Genomic DNA, 19,055 nt, shown 5'->3' with positions numbered 1-19,055 from the left:
AGCACTTTGGGAGGCCGAGGCGGGTGGATCACGAGGTCAAGAGATCGAGACCACCCTGGTCAACATGGTGAAACCCCGTCTCTACTAAAAATACAAAACATTAGCTGGGCATGGTGGCGTGTGCCTGTAATCCCAGCTACTCAGGAGGTTGAGGCAGGAGAATTGCCTGAACCCAGGAGGCGGTGGTTGCGGTGAGCAGAGATCGTGCCATTGCACTCTAGCCTGGGTAACAAGAGTGAAACTCCGTCTCAAAAAAAAAAAAAAAAAGTTCCAAGGGTTAAGCAACTTGTGTGCTGTATCTCTCTCAGACCCTGCTTTCCTTTTGGATACACAGCTGACCCTTGAACAACATGAGTTTGAACAATGTGGGCCCACTTATATGGGTCTCTTTTTCAATCAGATGCAGTGATGGGATGCCAAACCGCAGACAGGGAAGGTCAACTTTTCATATATACAGGTTCTGCAGCGGGACTTGAGTATGTACCAATTTGGGTATGCTGAGGGTCCTGGAGCCAATCCCCCACGTATACCAAGGGATGTCTCAAAAGTGGCATTGCTGGATCATATGGTAGTTCCATTTTTAATTTTTTTAAGGAACTGTCATACTGTTTTTCACTGCAGTTGCATCATTTTACAATTCCAGTAATAGTGCATACGGGTCCCAATTTCTTCACGTTCTTGCCAACACTTACTTTTTGATTTCTTGATTTTTGTTTTCCTTTTTCCTTTCTTTTGTTTTCTTTTTCTTTTCATTTGGGACAGGTTCTCCCTCTGTTGCCCAGGCTGGAGTGCAGTGGTGGGATCTCAGCCCCCTGCAACCTCCACCTCCTGGATTCAAGCAATTCTCATGCCTCAGCCTCCCTAGTAAGCTGAGATTACAGGTGCCCACCACTACACCCAGCTAATTTTTGTATTTTTTGGTAGAGATTGGGTTTCACCATGTTGGCCAGGCTAGTCATGAACTCCTGACCTCAAGTGATTCTCCTGCCTCGGCCTCCCAAAGTATTGGGATTACAGGTCTGAGCCACTGTGCCCAGACTGATTTTTGTTTTGTAGAAAGGGTCTCTGTTGGCCGGGTGTGGTGGCTGTAATTCCAGCACTTTGGGAGGCTGAGGTGGGCGGATCACGAGGTCAAGAGATCGAGACCATCCTGGCCAACATGGTGAAACCCCATCTCTACTAAAAAAAAAATACAAAAATCAGCTGGGTGTGGTGCTACGCACCTGTAGTCCCAGCTACTCGGGAGGCTGAGGCAGGAGAATTGCTTGAACCCGGCAGGCGGAGGTTGCAGTGAAACCCGGCAGGTGGAGGTTGCAGTGAGCCGAGATTGTGCCACTGTATTCCCGCCTGGCACCTGGCGACAGAACAAGACTCTGTCTAAAAAAAAAAAAAAAAAAAAAAAACAATAAAATAAAGAGTCTCTGTTGCCCAGGTTGAAGTACAGTGACATGATCATGGTTCACTGCAGTTTCGACCTCCTGGATTCAAGTGATCCTTCCACCAAAGCCTCCAGGATGGCTGGGAATACAGTCCATTTCTTTATTTCTATCAGAATTGGACTCATGGCTTCCTGTTTTATTCAATGTGTTATCTGCATCCTACAAGTCATTCTACATTTTGATACTCAAATTGTGACAGATTTGGCCAATGGAAGCCACTTCAAGCTGGTTTCTGTGTCCTTTTGATATGTCCCCATCATTCTTGGAGCACTTTGATTCCTGCCATAACAAGATATGCCAAGATGGTTTTGGACTTTCTTTGCTGCAGCCCTGGAATTTGCCACTTCTCCAAGGTCCATGGTTCCTTTTAGTAGAGAATGGTGTTTAGAAGCTTCTGGCTCTGGCTTTACCCCTGATGAAACTCATGGCTTTTGAAAGGGCCAGCATCTGATCTGGAGGCAGAACACACCATTCATTTTACTGAGGAAACTGAGGCCTAGATGTGGTCAATTGGCCAGTCCCCAGCCAGTGACAGAGCTTAGACACAAGCTGAGGCCCCTGGCCTCCAGTGCTCTCTTCCTGGCAATACGCATAGCTTGAGGTCTGCTCCTGGCGTAAGGGTGCCGATTTCTTTACATCCTGTTTAACCTTAAAAAGGAAATTCTGACACATGCTACAACATAGATGAAACTTGAGGACAACATGCTAAGTAAATGAACCCTCTCTGGACCTCACTTTCCTCGTGTGGCCACTGAGGGTTATCTTTGCCCTGGGGGTTCAGAACTACCTGAGAGCTGACCTTAGCTCTTGGCTGTTTATGAGCCTTACCTTCCTGGACTTTTATGGGTGAATCTACCTTAAATTACAGATAGAGGTCCTGCTTCAGCTTTTTTATCTCAAGCTCTGGTGGATTTAGAGCTTACAAACCAATCCCAGCCTGAAATGACTGGTCGAAGTGCATGGACCTGGGGGGACACATGGTTTGTTCCCTCCAGGCCAGAGATTCAAGGGATATGTGCTTCCCTGAAGCCCACCTTGGTCAGCTAAGACCTGTCTTGTAGAGGAGCATCAACAGGAGAGAAGATTGGGTCCAGGCCTGATACTGGATTGGGAAGGCAACTGGAAAGGCCTCATCTACCTGCCCTCAAGTTCCCAACCCACCCAGGTTACACCATCAGCACCTAGGGAAATAGAGACACTACCTTTCCACCTGGAGGCCAGTGTCTCAGCATCACATCAAAGATGAGAATAAGAACCTCTTTGTAGTCATATTCTCTGTATGCCATTAGAGATGTTTCCTGTGCCTGATTTGGGGATAGCTTGTGCTGCCTCTAACAGATACCCTCTGGTTTGGTCAGCCACGATAGAAATTGCCAACTTGGAAATCCTTGACTATTCAATCAGTGTCCTTAACAGCGATGTCACACCAAGCAGCAGTCTGAAAGACTGAGCTTTCATCTGTTGTATTCAACAGACATTTCCTAAGCACCTGCTGTGTGTCAGGCATTATATTGCAGCCTGTGGTCACAGAAATTATTTAAACCTTAGCTCAATCCAAGTAGGCTTTCAGGTAACAATTACGATGCAAGTGGGCTCCGTCCATATAGAAGAGGAACAAGTAGGAGCAGTAAGAGAATGGCTGTAACAGCCAGGCACGGTGGCTCACGCCTGTAATCCCAGATTTTGGGAGGCCAAGGCAAGCAGATCATTTGAGGTCAGGAGTTCGAGACTAGCCTAGCCAACATGGTGAAACACTGTCTCTACTAAAAATACAAAAAATTAGCCAGGTGTGGTGGTGCATGCCTGTAATCCCAGCTACTTTAGGCAGAGGTTGCAGTGAACGGAGATGGTGCCTCTGCACTTAGCCTGAGTGAGACTGAGAGACAGAGTGAGACTCCATCTCAAAAACAAACAACAAAACAGCTGTTATATTCTAACATTAAGTTTCTGGCTCTTTACACTGGAGTGTCAGGTTCTTATCGGTAAGACTTTGTGGCGATATTGGAATTTGATTTGGGCTCTTTAGAATGATTTTGCCAAGTGAAAATTGTGGAAAGGGCATTATAGGCAGAAGGAATGGCTTGAGCAAACCACCAAAGTGCAAGCTTATCCTGAACAGCAGAGCACCTGGGTGGAGTGGCTAACACCTAGGCAATGGAGAGAGGAGTCAAAGGCGTGAAATTCCAGATACCTCAGGCATGAAGGAGCATGAACACTGTGCTTCTGTGAAGTATACTAACTTTATTCTACAAGCAACGAGGGCTTAATACATGTTTTTAAAATAACTTTTACTTTTAAAAAGTACATAAGAGGAAACTGAAAAACACGAGAATCAAATAACAAAGTCACAATCACAAGCAGTTTATAGTTTGACACATTCTTCTAGGTCCTGTGCGTCTACAGGCACAACATCCAATTTTATGGGACTGAGATTGTACAGTATGTATCATGATTTTTCACACATCATGAATATTTACCAATTCAAAATCCCAAAGCTATATGAGCATTTTGATAACCAAAAATACACTACACCAACTCAGTCTGTTAAAAAAAAAAAATGTAATCCTGTCTTTCTTGGGATAAAAATTTCATAAAGACAAAAATGGCAACACGCCTCTAGATAAAAGCATTGGCAGAGTTCCGATTTAAATCCTGCATTCCCTTAATGCTCAATTTAAAAGGAAGCATACAGCAACAGAATACACTAAGTATTACGCTTCTAAGAGAGCTCATTAGCAGATCTATGCTATTAAAATATTAGTAAGGTATATTTCCATTGAATTATTTAATATATTCCTATAGTACAGCCACAAGAGACGCATACATTAATGGCTAGCATCAAAATGTAAATATGGACACATCTGCATACATCTCTCCCTTTAGAGTTCCTTCTGCCCCTCTGCTGCCAACTAATGAACAAGTCCTGACATATACTGCTCAGAGGTGGCTTACAATTCCATGTCCAAGATGCATCTTTTCTATCAATTACAACAAAGGTATTTACAAATTGGCTAATTCACTAACTCTATGTTGTCACCCCAGACATTCATAAAGCTTACATGTTGCAAAATAATGAACTTTGTCCACAATAAACACAGACACTTTACTAAAAACACTTACATAGACCTGTGGTTATCATCTAAAACCATCTTCTAGATATGGAGATACTAGTAAAGAGCCCTTCCCTTCACCCTGTCTTCTCCTTCTTCCACCATCCCCAGTGACTAAGTATAGGATGTCTGGCTCCAAGAGGTGGACTAATAATAAAGGTCACTCCCAGAAGACAGGCCTTCTTAAAAACTAACAAAAAGATATTCATAAAGGGACTGATTTACTATATGTATTTTTAACATACTCTGAGTATTGACTTGTTTATCCTTTAATACATAATATTAAGTAAAATGCACAGAGAACAATGGTTAGACCAGCTGAACTAATCTCAGGGGCACAGAACCCTTCTCCCTGCATATCTCTTCCTCCCCTACCCATCACCATCCAATGAAAGACTAGATATTTCCAACTGAAGTTTTCCATTATGTACACAGTAGCATTGAATAAATGTATACATAACACAGACTGTAATTTGAGTGTCCTCTAAATAGGAACATTCTGGCCTAGAACCTACCTCCCTTTCTGACCTCTACCAACTCCATGGACAGCTTAGGGGGGATTTTAACAATTTCACTTCTGTTTTTAAGAAGTCTTCCCTATGATTTTTAACACAAGATATACTCAATGTATTGAATTTACTAACTCTACTTCTGTCATACAACGGCAACCTCTTTAACATTGGCTAGATGTAAATTAGGACTCTTATGTCCGCTTATATACACTATATACACAGCACAGTTAATGAAAATGCAGACATAAGGGACAATGATCAATGTGCCTCATCATAAACACACTGGTGGAAAGTTCTTTATGCTCCTCCTTCTCCTTGAACCTGCACAGATATCATAATGTACTGCTCAGAGAACAGATCAATTTCCAAAAGATGATATTATCAAAAAGACAGCTACAAAATGTGTTATTTACTACCTCTACTTTTAACATACTTTGTGCACTTCTAAACATCTAGAAAGACTAGATGTTTCAAATTAGGACTTAAGTTTGTCCACTATATACACAGTAGTGTTGAATAAACTACACACATGTAACAATGGTTATATATGAAAGTGTCTTCTAAATAGGAACATTCTGGTCTAGAACTCTTCGTTCCTTCCAACTCTTCACCACCACCAACCTGGTGGATACAGGCACATGTGTCACTTAGAGCTGATGTTACTTCACTTCCGAAAGTCTTTCTCAGAAGACAGCCTTTCTATGAATTTTAACAAAGTATACAGGATGTGTTAGTTTACTAACTCTACTTCTGTCATACATTGGCAACCTCTTTAATATCTAGAGACTAGATATTATAAAATTGGGACTCATTTGTCCAGTATATACATAATATATACAGTATAGCAAAGTTAAATGAAATGCATGTAACATATAGGCAATGGATTAAGCTGAAATTTTCTAATAAACAATGGCAAAACACCTTTTGTAACTTCTTCCCTCCCACCTGCCAGGTGGTTCCACAATTCCACTTCCCAACAGCATTTCCCATCACTTTTTAAAAGCTATTTACAAAAAGTGTTATTCTACTACTACTTTTAAATACACCAAGCACTTCCAAAGATCTAGAAAGACTAGATATTTCATATAACTTGTCCACCATGTACACAGCACTGTTAACTAAAATTGCACACACATAACAATGGTTATCATCTGAGGTATCTTCTAAATATGACCATTTTGGCCTTGAATCATCCCCTCCTCTCTTTCTTCTCTGCCTTCAATCCATTGGACAAGTATAGGCATGTGTAATGCTTAGAGATGACTGAACAAATTCCAACGCAAAAGTCGTTTACCGAAGACAAGTTTTCCTATGAATTTTATCACAAAGGGTACAAAATATACTGATTTTACTAAATATTTTGTCATACACTGGCAACCTCTTTAACATCTAGAGTCTAGATGTTGAAAAATTAGGACTCATTGTCCATTATATACACTATATACAGAGCAAAAGAAAATGCACAAAACCTACAGAAAAACAGTGTCTGAAATGTCCAAGTGTGACACACTAGAATATTTACAGAGCAAAAGAAAATGCAAAAAACCTACAGAAAAAGTGTCTGAAATGTCCAAGTGTTGAACACACTAGAATATTACCGTTTGCAATTTCTTCCCTCCCACCTCCTCTAAACCATTGAACGAGTATAGAGACAGTACTATACTGCTCACAAAGGTGGCTTCACAATTCAATTTCCAAAAGTATTTCCTATGAATTTTAGTAAAAAGATATTTACAAAGTGGTATTTTACTACCTCTACATTTAACATACATCGGGCACTAGATGTTTCAAGTAAGGAGTTAATTTGTCCACTATGACACAGCAGTCTTGAATAAACTGCAAACATGTAATAACAGTTATAATTTGAAAGAGCCTTCCAAATGTGAACATTCTGGCCTAGAACCCTTCCCATCTCCATCAACCCAGTGGGCAAGAATGCTCAAATTTTCAGAAGACAATCTTTCCTAGACTTGTAAAACAAAATGTACAAAACATGTACAAAATGTACAAGTTACTAACTCTACTTCTGTCATACACTGGCAACCTCTTTAACATCTAGAAAGACCAGATGTTGTTAAAGTTGGGACTCATTTGTCCTTTATGTACACTATATGCACAGGTAAATAAAACAAAATGCACAGAGATAATAATTCATCTTGCCTTGCTGTAAGCAGGGTGGCATAGAACTCTCTGCACCTCCCCTTCCTCCCTCCTCCCCTGAACCACTGCACACACACTGAGTATTACTCAACAGGTGATTTGGCCATTCCCCGCAAAAAAACATTTCCTACAAATTGTAACAAAAAGATATTTACAAAATCTGATTTTACGTCCTCTAATTTTAACATCAGGCACTTCAGAACATCTAAAAACAGACGTTTCAAAAAAGTTTAGCATTGTCAACTATATATACAGTAGTGAAGAATAAAATGCACACAAAACAATGGCTAGAATATGAAAATGTCTTCTAAATATGACCAGTCTAGCATAGAGCTTCCTTCTCCTCCTTTTCAGGTCTTCCAGCTCCACGTCATCTAACCCACTGAACAAACATGGATGTATCACTTCCAGAGGCCATCTAACAACTCCATTTCCAAAAGTCATCTCCAGAAGACATGTATTTTCTATGATTTCTTTTAAACAAACGAGAATTTACAAGATGTGTGGTTTTCTAACTCTACTTTATCATACGTCGGCAACCTCTTTACATCTAGAAGAGCTAGATGTGACAAATGTTTTCTATTAAAAGGTTGGGGTGGAGTTGAGAGCAGCTTTTTCATATTATATACACAGGCCTTCCATAAACGGCCAGTAAATCTTCCCAGAGGGTGGTGGGCATTTCCAACGGGCCAAACATCGCCTGTCATTCTACCGTTTCTCTCTTCCGACAGCAAGGTCTGGTAGAATGAAGACTAACAGCCCGATGACCGCTAACCGTTCCACCCGTCGTCGTTCGGAACTTCGCTCACCTCCCAGGCCTGTTAAGGCCTTTGTCCGTTGTCGTCAGGACTAGGTAGGTCTCGCCCAATGGGGACGGAGTGGTCACTGGGGACCCGGATCTGCATGGCTCCGTGGCCTACAAAGGCAGTCGAGCCTGCCTGCGTCCTTAGGCCGCCTTCCCAGGCCCTCTATGACCTAACGGCCTCCGCTGCGCAGCATTCGAGCGGCCGCCATGTTTCCTGGTCCACCCCTCCCGCCGCCACCCAAAGGCGTTGCATCCGGGCCGCTCAGCTGGGGCTCTGTCGAGACCTGGCACACTTGGGCCGGGAGACCCAGTGGCCAGCAGGGTCCAGGCTGGGGTACTGGCTGGGAGAAGCCGCCGCCGCCATCAATCACCGAAGTGGGGTGGGGTAGAGAGGTTCACCACGGCTTCAAGGCCTGAGCCTGGCCAGGCCAGTGGGCAGCCACAGCGGAGGCCTCCAGTGTCTGAAGGGCAGAGGGCACAGCCTGTCCCGGGGCCCCCCAGCTCACCCGCCAGCCCGGGGCCGGAGGGCCTGGAGGGCCCAGGGGGAGCTCGCGGCGCTCCGCGTCTCTCCGCGTTCTCTGCCGGACCGGAACTGACTTGGCAGTTCTCTGCGCGAACTTGAGAGGCGCGGCACCGGAAGTGCTCTAGCGCGGGTCGGGGGGGGGCCCGCGAGCGACAGTTCCAGTTCCGGGACTGCAATGTTCCGGGGTGGGGGTGGGGGTAGGGAATGGGGTGTGGTCACATGGGGTTTGGATGCCCTGCTGGCTTGCTCTTTGCAACGGTAATTGCTACTGGCCTCAGAATTCTCTGAACACACCTACTTTGTACTTCTCGATTTCCTTCCTCCTCCACTGCCGCATAAGAAGACTCCAATCTTTCATTTATTGACTCATTTACCACTTATTTACTGAGCACCTACTATGTGCCCTTAAGCACAGGGGAGTGCAGCAGTAAAGAAAAAAAAAAAAGAGGAAAATTTCTGCTCTCTTGAAATTTATATTCTAGTAAGAGAAACAACAATAAACAGAATCCTCAAAATGCATAAAAAGGCAGATAGCAAAAGTGCTTTGGAAAAATAAAAAGCAAGAAAAGCAAGAAAGAGGAATATGAAGCGTGGGTGTGGAATGCTTTACAGCATGGCCGGGTGACTCTGGAGACCCGAAGAAGGCGAGGGGATGAGCCATGCTTGGAGGTGTCAGTAGAGGAACAGTTATGCACAGGCCACAAAGCCAAAGCATGTTGGCGGGGCCTGTTCCAGGAACAGCAAAGAGGCTGGGGAAGAGGGGAGAGAATGGGACCGTGAGAGGGCGTTGAACTGCAGTGCGGAGGAGAGCTGAAGTGCGGGGCAGAAGTAGGGAGACCTGATAATTGACTCTTGGAGTCAAGCAGGTGAGATATGATAGGGGCTTATACCAGGACGATGACAGCAAAGGGAGCAAAAAGTGGTTGAATTCAGGGGTTGACATAAGGTCAAGCCTACAGGATTTGCTGATGGACCAGATGTGAAGTATGAATGCGAGAACTCAAAGATGACTCCACAGTTTTTGGCTTGAGCAAATGAAAAGGCAGCTGCCCTAACTGAGATGGAAGAAACCAAGGGAGGAGCAAGCTTTGGGGAGAACACCAGGAGCTGACTTTTAGATGTGTTAAGTTTGAGATGCCTGTTTGACATTCAAATGGAAATGTCAAACAGACCGTTGGATTTATGAGTCTGGCATTCAGGGGCAGGTCTGAACTGGAGATGAACCTTTGTGAATCATCAGCATATAGATGACTTTAAAACCTTGAGGCTGCATGAGAGAACCAAGAGAGGGACAAGGCCTGAGGCCTGAGCCCTGGGTAACGTTTACAGGTCAGGGGATAAGAAGGAAGCAGCAAAGGAGACTGAGAAGTGACCAGAGTGGTAGGAGAACAACCGGGAGAGTGTGGTCTCCTGGAAGGAGGTGAAGGAAGGGTTTCAAGGGGAATTTATTAACTGTCAAATGCTGCTGATATGTCAATTAAGATAAGGTTGGAAATTACACTTCCAGCTTTTAGAATTAATGCTGTGATGAACATTCTTGTGAATTTGCAAGTTTTGGGTAGATTTCTAAGTTCCTTTGTTTGTATTTTTATTTTTTATTTATTTTTATTTTTTGAGACAGGGTCTCCCTCTGTCACCCAGGCTGGAGTGCAGTGGTGCCATCTTGGCTCACTGCAACCTCCAACTTCTGGGTTCAAATGATTCTTCTGCTTCAGCCTCCTGAGTAGCTGGAACTACAGGCGTTCACTACCATAGCCAGCCAATTTTTGTGTTGTTAGTATGAAAGGGGTTTCACTATGTTGTCCAGTCTGGTCTTGAACTCCTGACCTCAGGTGATCTGCCCCCCTTGGCCTCCCAAAGTGCTGGGATTACAGGCGTAAGCCACCACACCCTGCCTTGAGTTCCTTTGGATACAATTCTGGAAATGTAAAGAAGATCAAAGGGTTGACCCAGGCTTAGGACTCTGCTTGATGCAGACCCAGACGTGATTCCCAGGAGGAAACCTACAGTCAGAAAGACCTCTCTGGTGGAAGGTGGATAGGAGAGGTGGTGAGAAGTTCAGGGGCTCTAGTCCACAATGAGACGACAAGGGCCTGAGCCAGGAGCGCTGCTACATGAATGGAAAACTGGTGAAGTGAGTGTTTCCAGCATTTTAAGGGAAGAAGCCAGGGGGCTTAATACCTGAGAGAAAAGGGAGGAGGAGAAGGAGGAGCCATGCGTCATACATGTTTCAGACACTAGGGCGAGTGGGTAGGTGGGTGGTTGACACATTAGCCAAGTTAAGGGGTAGGAGAGGCTCCTGGTCTTTCTGGGCTTCCCATCGCCTAAGCAGCCAAACGTAGGTATTCCTGGAACCTAAAGATGAGGATGATGACAAACGTATACATCCTGCTTTCTATTTGATAGCTCTACTTGAATGTTCCAACAGTATCTGAAACTCCTTTTGTGCAAAACAAAACTCTTGATATCGCCCCAGAGCCTGCTTTTCCCCATTGGTAAATGGCAGTATCCTCCACCAGTTTCCCAAGTGATATGGTTTGGCTCTGTGTCCCCACCCAAATCTCATCTTGAATTGCACTCCCATAATTCTGACATGTTGTGGGAGGGACCTGGTTGGAGATACTTTGAATCATGCTGGCGGTTCCCCCATACTGTTCTCATGGTAGTGAATAAGTCTAACGAGAGCTGATGGTTTTATCAGGGGTTTCCACTTTACCATCCTCCTCATTCTATCTTGCTGCTGCCATATAAGAAATGCCTTTTGCCTCCTGCCATGATTCTGAGGCCTCCCCAGCCATGTGGAACTGTAAGTGCTATTAAACCTCTTTTTCTTCCCAGTCTTGGGTATGTCTTTATCAGCGGCGTGAAAATGGACTAATACACCAAGTAATCCTTGATCTTCCTTGATTCTCCATTCTCTCATTCCCCACACCCCAACCATCCCAATTCTTATCGGCCTCCTAAATATATTTCAAATACAGCCAATTCCCTGTACCCCACATTACAGTAGCCACTATCTATATGTGGCTATTTAAATTGTAATTCATTAGAATGATGTAAAATTAAACATTCAATTCTTCAGCCACACTGCCCTCATTCCAAGTGCTCAAGAGCCACAGGGAGCTAGGAGCCAGTGGCCACCATATGAGCACAGGTGGAGAACATTCCCACCATCCCAGGAAGTCCTGTTGACAGCGCTGATCTGTATCCAAGTCCAAACTAGCAACGTCTTTCATTTGGATGACTCTCATAGCTCCTTAATTGTTGTTGTTCTGGTTTCTACTGCTCCCCCTTTCTAATCCATTTTCCCTACAGAAGCCAGAATGAACTTTTAATCAAAAGTCAGATCTTGTAACTCTCCTGTTTAAGCCTCCTATGGCTTTTCATCACACTTAGAAGAAAATCAAACTCCTTTCCATGACTACTACCCTCCATGACCTGCCCTTTGTGTCCCTTGTGCCTCGTCTTTGTTTTTTTGTTTTTGTTTTTGTTTGAGACAGGGTCTCACTGCAGAGTCATCCTGGCTGCAGCACAGTGGCGTGATCGTGGCTCACAACAGCCTCTACCTCCCTGGGCTCAGGTGATCCTCCTGCCTCAGCCTCCCAAGTAGTTGGGACTGCAGACACACGCCACCATGCCCAGCTAAGTTTTGTATTTTTATAGAGATGGGGTTTTGCAGTGTTGCTCAGGCTGGTCTTGAACTGGGTTCAAGCCATCCTCTGCCCCCACCTGCCCTGGCACGCCTCGGCTTGCCCTGGCCTCCCAAAGTGCTAGGACTTCAGGCATGAGCCACTGCCCCCAGCTTCATGCCCCTTATTTGTTTGTTTATTTATTTATTTATTTATTTATTTATTTGACGAAGTCTCGCTCTTGTCCCCCAGGCTGCAGTGCAATGGCATGATCTCAGCTCACTGCAACCTCTGCCTCCTGGGTTCAAGCCATTCTCCTGCCTCAGCTTCCTGAGTAGCTGGGATTACAGGCACCCGCCACCATACCCGGCTAATTTTTGTATTTTTAGTAGAGACGGGGTTTTGCCATGTTGGCCAGGCTGGTCTCGAACTCCTGACCTCAGGTGATCTGCCTGCCTTGGCCTCCCAAAGTGTCGGGTACCAACCCCAACCCTGTATGTGGGTACCCTTAGTCCCGGTGGTGACAAGGGATTGAGAAAAGGAAATAAAGACAGAGACACAAGAGTAGAAGTTACAGCATGGATCCAGGGGACTAATGCAAGCTTGAGGACCATGTTGGCCCTGAGCTCTGGGCTCCAAACACTTTTATTATGTGCATAATCTCATTGATCCAGAGCAGTATTGCCTACTCTGCAACCACCCCGAGGTGCTCCCCAGTGTTACTGCGCTCTCTGATGCTGTTTACCTTAGACCTCCCGTTGCTGCTTGATTTTTAATTAACAGCACCAATAATATAGTTTAGTTTGGTGTATAAACTTCAGTGTACTCTGAGCCAAGCAAGCTTATAATTACTTAGCTAGAATTAACATAGATCTCCCCTGGCCATCTTGAACCACACCAAAGTGCTGGGATTATAGACATGAGCCACTGCGCTAGGCCCATGCCCCATCTTGAGCCACTCTCTCCCTCTCATTACATCCCAGCCACACTAGTCTCCTTGCTGTTCCTTCCACTCTCTGAGCTCTTCTCTGCCTCAGGGCCTTTCCACTTGCCATCTACCTGGAAGGGGCTTCACTGGCTCTTGGCAAAGCTAAGTTTCTTCTCATCTTATAGGTCTTAGCTCCAATCTATTTCTTTAGACAGCCTTTCCTGATCTCCCTTTCTCCAGGAGATCTCTTCCACTTAACATCACATTGTCCTATTTATTTCCTTCCTTCATTCATCAAAAATCTCATTAGTTTATAAATAGTAATGAACATTTCTGCTTATTTCTTATATGCAAGGCACTGTACTGAGGAGTTGGCTTTCTATGCTTCGCTTTATTTATTTTGACATGGAGTCCCACTCTGTCACCTAGACTGGAGTGCAGTGGCATAATCTCAGCTCACTGCAAGCTCTGCCTCCCAGGTTCAAGCAATTCTCCTGCCTCAGCCTCCCTAGTAGCTGGGATTACAGGCATGCACCACCATGCCTGGCTACTTTTTGTATTTTTAGTAGAGATAAGATTTTGCCATGTTGGCCGGGCTGGTCTTGAACCCCTGACCTCAAGTGATCCTCCTGCCTTGGGCCCCCCAAAGTGTGGTGATTACAAGTGTGAGCCACCATGTTTGGCCTGCTTTATCTATTTTTAATTTAATTAATTTTGAGACATAATTTTACTCTCTCGCCCAGGCTGGAGTGCAGTGGTACGGTAGTAACTCACTACAGCCTTGAATTCCTGGGCTCAAGTGATCCTCCCTCAGCCTCTGGAGTAGCTGGGACTACAGGAGTGTATCACTGTGCCTGACTAATTTTTTAAAAAGTTTGTTTGTTTTGTAGAGACAGAGTCTCACTTTGTTGCCCAGGCTGATCTCAAACACCTGGCTCTAAGCAATCCTCTTGCCTCAGCCTCCCAAAGTGCTGGGATTCCAAGCATGAGCCACCATGCCCTGCCTATTCATTAGTTTATTTTCTGTTCTGGTTTCCCCTATGTCCCTGGCACTCAAAACAGTGCCTGCTATCAGTAGGCATTAATAATTTGAAAGACATTAATGAATTAATTGAGCACATACTATGGGCCAGGCACTGTGCTAAGCACTGTACATACATTGTCTCATTTAACCTACACAAGAATCCTGTGAAATAGGTACTACTACTCTCCTCCTTTTACAAAGGAGAAGGTATTTAACTTGTCTAATTCTCGGAAAAAAACTAGGATTTTAATCCAAGTCATCTGACTCCCAAACTCCCTGGGAAGGCACTGTAGAGGATTTAGAGGTCTGAGCACTGATATGAGCCTGAAACCACCAACAGCTCAGACTAGAAGCAGGGAAACTAAGGAATTTCTTTGCTCAAGGGCTTTCTTTCGGATTAGACCACAGATTCTGGTGTGTCACTGCTCAATCAGGAGGCAGATTCAGGGCCTGGGTCAGGACTCAGGCTTGGGCAGAGTCGAAAAAGTTAAATGACCAGGTGCAGTGGCTCATACCTGTAATCCCAGCACTTTGGGAGGCTGGGGCAGGCAGGTTGCTTGAGGCCAGGAGTTCAAGACCAGCCTGAAAAACATGGTGAAACCTCATCTATACTAAAAATACAAAAATGAAGCCAGGCGCAGTGGCTTACCCCTGTAATCCCAGCATTTTGAGAGGTCGAGGCAGGCAGATCACCTAGGGTCAACAGTACAACCAACAGTCTTGTACTGTTGGTTTCAGCCAACATGGTGAAACCCTGTCTCTACTAAAAATACAAAAATTAGCCAGGCATAGTGGTGGGTGCCTGTAATCCCAGCTATTCGTGAGGCTGAGGAAGGAGAATCGCTTGAACCTGGGAAGCGGAGGTTGCAATGAGCCAAGATTACACCACTGTACTCCAGCCTGGGCCCTGAGCGAGACTCTGTCTCAAAAACAAAAGCAAAAACAAAAATAAGCCAGTGTGATGGTGTGTGCCTGTAGTCACAGCTATTCGGGAGGCTGAGGCAGGAAAATCGCGTGAACCTGGGAAGTGGAGTTTGCAGAGAGCCAAGATCATGCCACTGCACTCCAGCCTGGGCAACAGAGGGAGACTCTGTCTCAAAAGAAATTAAAAAAAAATTAAAATAAACAGTAATAATAAAAATGGCTGGGCGCAGTGCCTCACGCCTGTAATCCCAGCATTTTGGGAGACCAAGGCAGGTGGATCACCTGAGGTCAGGAGTTCAAGACCAGCCTGGCCAACATGGTGAAACCCTGTCTCTACTAAAAATACAAAAATTAAGCCAGGCTCAGTGACTCACGCCTGTAATCCAAGCACTTTGGGAGGCTGAGGCAGATGGATCACCTAAGGTCGGGAGTTTGAGACCATCCTGACCAACATGGAGAAACCCCGTCTCTATTAAAAATATAAAATTAGCTGGGGTGGTGGTGTCTGTAATCCCAGCTACTTGGGAGGCTGAGGCAGGAGAATTACTTGAACCTGAGAGGCGTAGGTCGCAGTGAGCTGAAATTGCACCACTGCACTCCAGCCTGGGTGACAGAGTGAAATCCGTCTCAAATAATAAATAAATAAATATTAAAATAATGTTAAAAAAGAAAAAGAAAAAGAGAAGAAAGTCCAATTCTAAGCATCCTCAGCAAGGATTGGGGTGTGAGCCCAGACACCCTAGACGAGAGCTTGAACCAGGGGTGCACCCAGTCTGATTGCTGAATCCACCATGTATTCTGTCTGTCTTAGATTAAGAATGAAACAGGGTAACAAAAGTAGAAAAAAAAAAAAAAAAAAAAAAAACACAAACCCAGACAAAAAGAAAAACAAGGCTTCCTAACACTCCTCCTTAGGAAACATCACACGTCCGGCCTATGACACAGCATGGTGTTCATTAGGCCAAAGGCTCCAGGCTCATTAGCAGGAAGGGTGCTGAGCTGCAAGCCACAGCACAGCTGGCGTGGGAAACAAAGACAGAGCAACATCTGTACCCTCCCAGGGCCTCGGCATACAGTCCCACCATTATTGATATCAGCACTTGTCTGCACTGAAGCAGATCTGATTGTCATCAGGGCTCTGGGAAACAGGTGATATTGGGGAGTGTCCCATACAGTCTGCTTAGGGTCATCATTATTATCATTGCTTGAACTTGGACTCAGTTTTGCCCTACTACAGAGTTTCTCAAACTTGAATTGTTTCTAAATCAGTTTAACAGCTTCCTCCACATCTATAGCTACCACAGTGTCTCAGTCCATATAGACAGGCTATAACAAAATACCATAAACTGAGTGGCTTATAAACAACAGAAATTTATTTCTTATATTATGGAGGCTGGGAAGTCTAAGATCAAGTAACTGGAAGATTCTGTGTCTGGTGAAGGCCCAATTTTTGGTTCATAGATGGTGTCTTCTTGCTGTGCCTCACATGGTAAAAGGGGCCTCTTTTTTTTTTTTGCTTTGAGACAGAGTCTTGCTCTGTCACCCAGGCTGGAGTGCAGTGGTGCGATGTCAGCTCAGTGCAACCTCTGCCTCCCGGGTTTAAGTGATTCTCTTGCCTCAGCCTCCAGAGTAGCTGGGATTACGGGCACTTGCCACCACGCTCGGCTAATTTTTGTATTTTTAGTAGAGACGGGGTTTCACCATATTGGCCAGGCTGGTCCCGAACTCCTGACCTCAAGTGATCTGCCTGCCTTGGCCTCCCACAGTGCTGGGATTACAGGTGTGAGCCACCTCGCCCAGCCCAGCCTCTTTTATAACATTGATCCAATTCATGAAGGCTCTTCCCCCACCATCTCATCACCTCCCAAGGGCCCCACCTCTTAATACCATCACTGTGTGGGTTAGGATTTCAACATAGGAATTTGGAGGTAAGGGGTCACAAATATTCAGACCATAGCACACCGGTGCCAGTATCTACTTAATATCTCTCCATGAATTAACTAATTTAGCACAACTGTAGCTACATTAACCTTGTCCTCATCAGTATTTGTGAAATCAAGTTGACATGTTAGTTGTATGTTTTCCTAACATATGTTAAAGTAAATATATAACTCTTTTTAAAAAATGTTCTTTTGGGTTGCACTTGAAATCATCTCAGTGCAATCAGTGGAACCCAAACCACACTTGGCAAAGCAATTAGTGTCAAAGGGACACAGATGACAGCCTAAAGAGCTTCCAGTGGCCAAAACTGGAATAATTTGTGCAACAAAATAAGTAACATAGTATGGGGATAAAGCTCAAAGTATAAACCAAATATCCATAAGTCCATACTGTTATAAATGATTAAATAAATAAATGGGGGAGAAGAGACAAATGATCCTTAGAGAAGAAATCTAAGGTCGGGCGCGGTGGCTCATGCCTGTAATCCCAGCACTTTGGGAGGCCAAGGCAGGCAGATCACAAGGTCAGGAGTTTGAGACCAGCCTGACCAACATGGTAAAACCCCATCTGTACTAAAAATACAAAAATTAGCCAGGTATGGTAGCAGGCACCTGTAATCCCAGTTACTCAGGAGGCTGAGGCAGGAGAATCACTTGAACCTGGAAGTTGGAGGTTGCAGTGAGCCAAGATCATGCCACTGCACTCCAGCCTGGGCAATAGAACCAGACTCTATCTCAAAAAAAAAAAAGAATTCTAGATAATGTAGGTAGATAAATCCCCTTCAGGATGTGGAGCTTAACTCTCCCATTGAGTGTGGGCTGCGCTTAGTGACTTGCTTCCCAAGAGTGGAAAGGGAGGAAAAACAAGCAACTTCATAGGGGAGAGACTGGACAGACACTACCTTGGCCAGGTAATCAAGTCATGTCGATAACATGTACCCTGATATGATTTCATGAGCACTTTACCTCTCTGATATCTTTTCCCCAAGCTCATAACCCCAGTCCAACCATGAGAAAAACATCAGATGAACCCAAATTGAGGGGCACTCTATAAAATACCTGTCCAGGATGGGCAAAATGGCTCATGCCTGTAATCCCAGCACTTTGGGAGGCCAAAGTGGGCAGACCACGAGGTCAGCAGTTCGAGACCAGTCTGGCCAACATAGTGAAACCTCCATCTCTACTAAAAATACAAAAATTATCCAGGTGTGGTGGCAGGCACCTGTAGTCCCTCAGGAGGGACTCAGGAGGCTAAGGCAGGAGAATTGCTTGAACCCGGGAGGTGGAGGTTGCAGTGAGTTGAGATTGAATCACTGCACTCCAGCCTAGGTGACAGAGGAATAAGGTCTCAAAAAAATAAAATACCCATCTAATACTCCTTAAAGCTGTCAAGGTCTTAAAAACCAAGAAACAGGCCGGGTTAGGTGGCTTATGCCTATAATCCCAGCAGTTTGGGAGGCCGAGGCAGGCAGATCACGAGGTCAAAAGATCCAGACCATCCTGGCCAACATCGTGAAACCCCATCTCTACTTAAAATACAAAAATTAGCCTGGTGTGGTGGTGCATGCCTGTAGTCTCAGCTACTCAGGAGGCTGAGGCAGTAGAATTGCTTGAACCTGGGAGGTGGAGGTTGCAGTGAGCAGAGATTTCGGCACTGCACTCCAGTCTGGTGACAGCAAGACTGCATCTCAAAACAAAACAAAAAAACAAGAAACGCCTAAGTAATTGCTACAGGCCAGAGGAAACTAATGGGACGTGATGACTAAATGTAGCGTAGTGTCCTGGAAGGGACTCTGGAGCAGAAAACAGGTGGAATTTAGTTCATAGGAATGTAGCAGTGTTGATTTCTTAGTTGTGACAAGTGCCATAGTAATGTAAGGTGTTAATAATAGGGGAAGGAAGGTTAGGGATATACAGGAACTCTCTGTGCTTTTGAGTAGGATGGTCAAGTTCATATGTCAACACGGAGGGTAGTTTTGGATGAGATTAGCATTTAAATGGTTAAACTTTCCGTAAAGCCACCTCCGTGATGTGGGTAGGCCATTTGATCAGTTGAAGGCC

The 19,055-nt window shown here is 44.7% G+C and overlaps 2 long non-coding RNA genes across 2 annotated transcripts in view; one reads left to right on the top strand and one right to left on the bottom strand.

Annotated features, from left to right (window-relative positions):
* Window positions 1-3,660: 3,660 nt before the first annotated feature.
* Window positions 3,661-8,657, bottom strand: LOC116562747. The gene is made up of 2 exons (XR_004274087.1): window positions 6,608-8,657; window positions 3,661-6,530 (listed from the first exon to the last, which is right to left on the bottom strand). It is a non-coding gene; the product is annotated as an uncharacterized LOC116562747 (long non-coding RNA).
* A 114-nt stretch (window positions 8,658-8,771) lies between these two features.
* LOC116562748 overlaps window positions 8,772-19,055 on the top strand; it is a 36,819-nt gene continuing 26,535 nt past the window's right edge. The window contains exons 1-2 of the long non-coding RNA XR_004274088.1: window positions 8,772-9,415; window positions 10,526-10,683. This is a non-coding gene — a long non-coding RNA (uncharacterized LOC116562748). The remainder of the gene's footprint in view (window positions 9,416-10,525; window positions 10,684-19,055) is intronic.

Source organism: Sapajus apella, unplaced genomic scaffold (assembly GCF_009761245.1).
Source record: "Sapajus apella isolate SASKATOON/1434 unplaced genomic scaffold, GSC_monkey_1.0 scaffold33, whole genome shotgun sequence".
Lineage (NCBI taxonomy): Eukaryota > Metazoa > Chordata > Mammalia > Primates > Cebidae > Sapajus > Sapajus apella.
The sequence above is the reverse complement of the archived record's forward strand: the minus strand, read 5'-3'. Positions and strand labels throughout refer to the sequence as shown.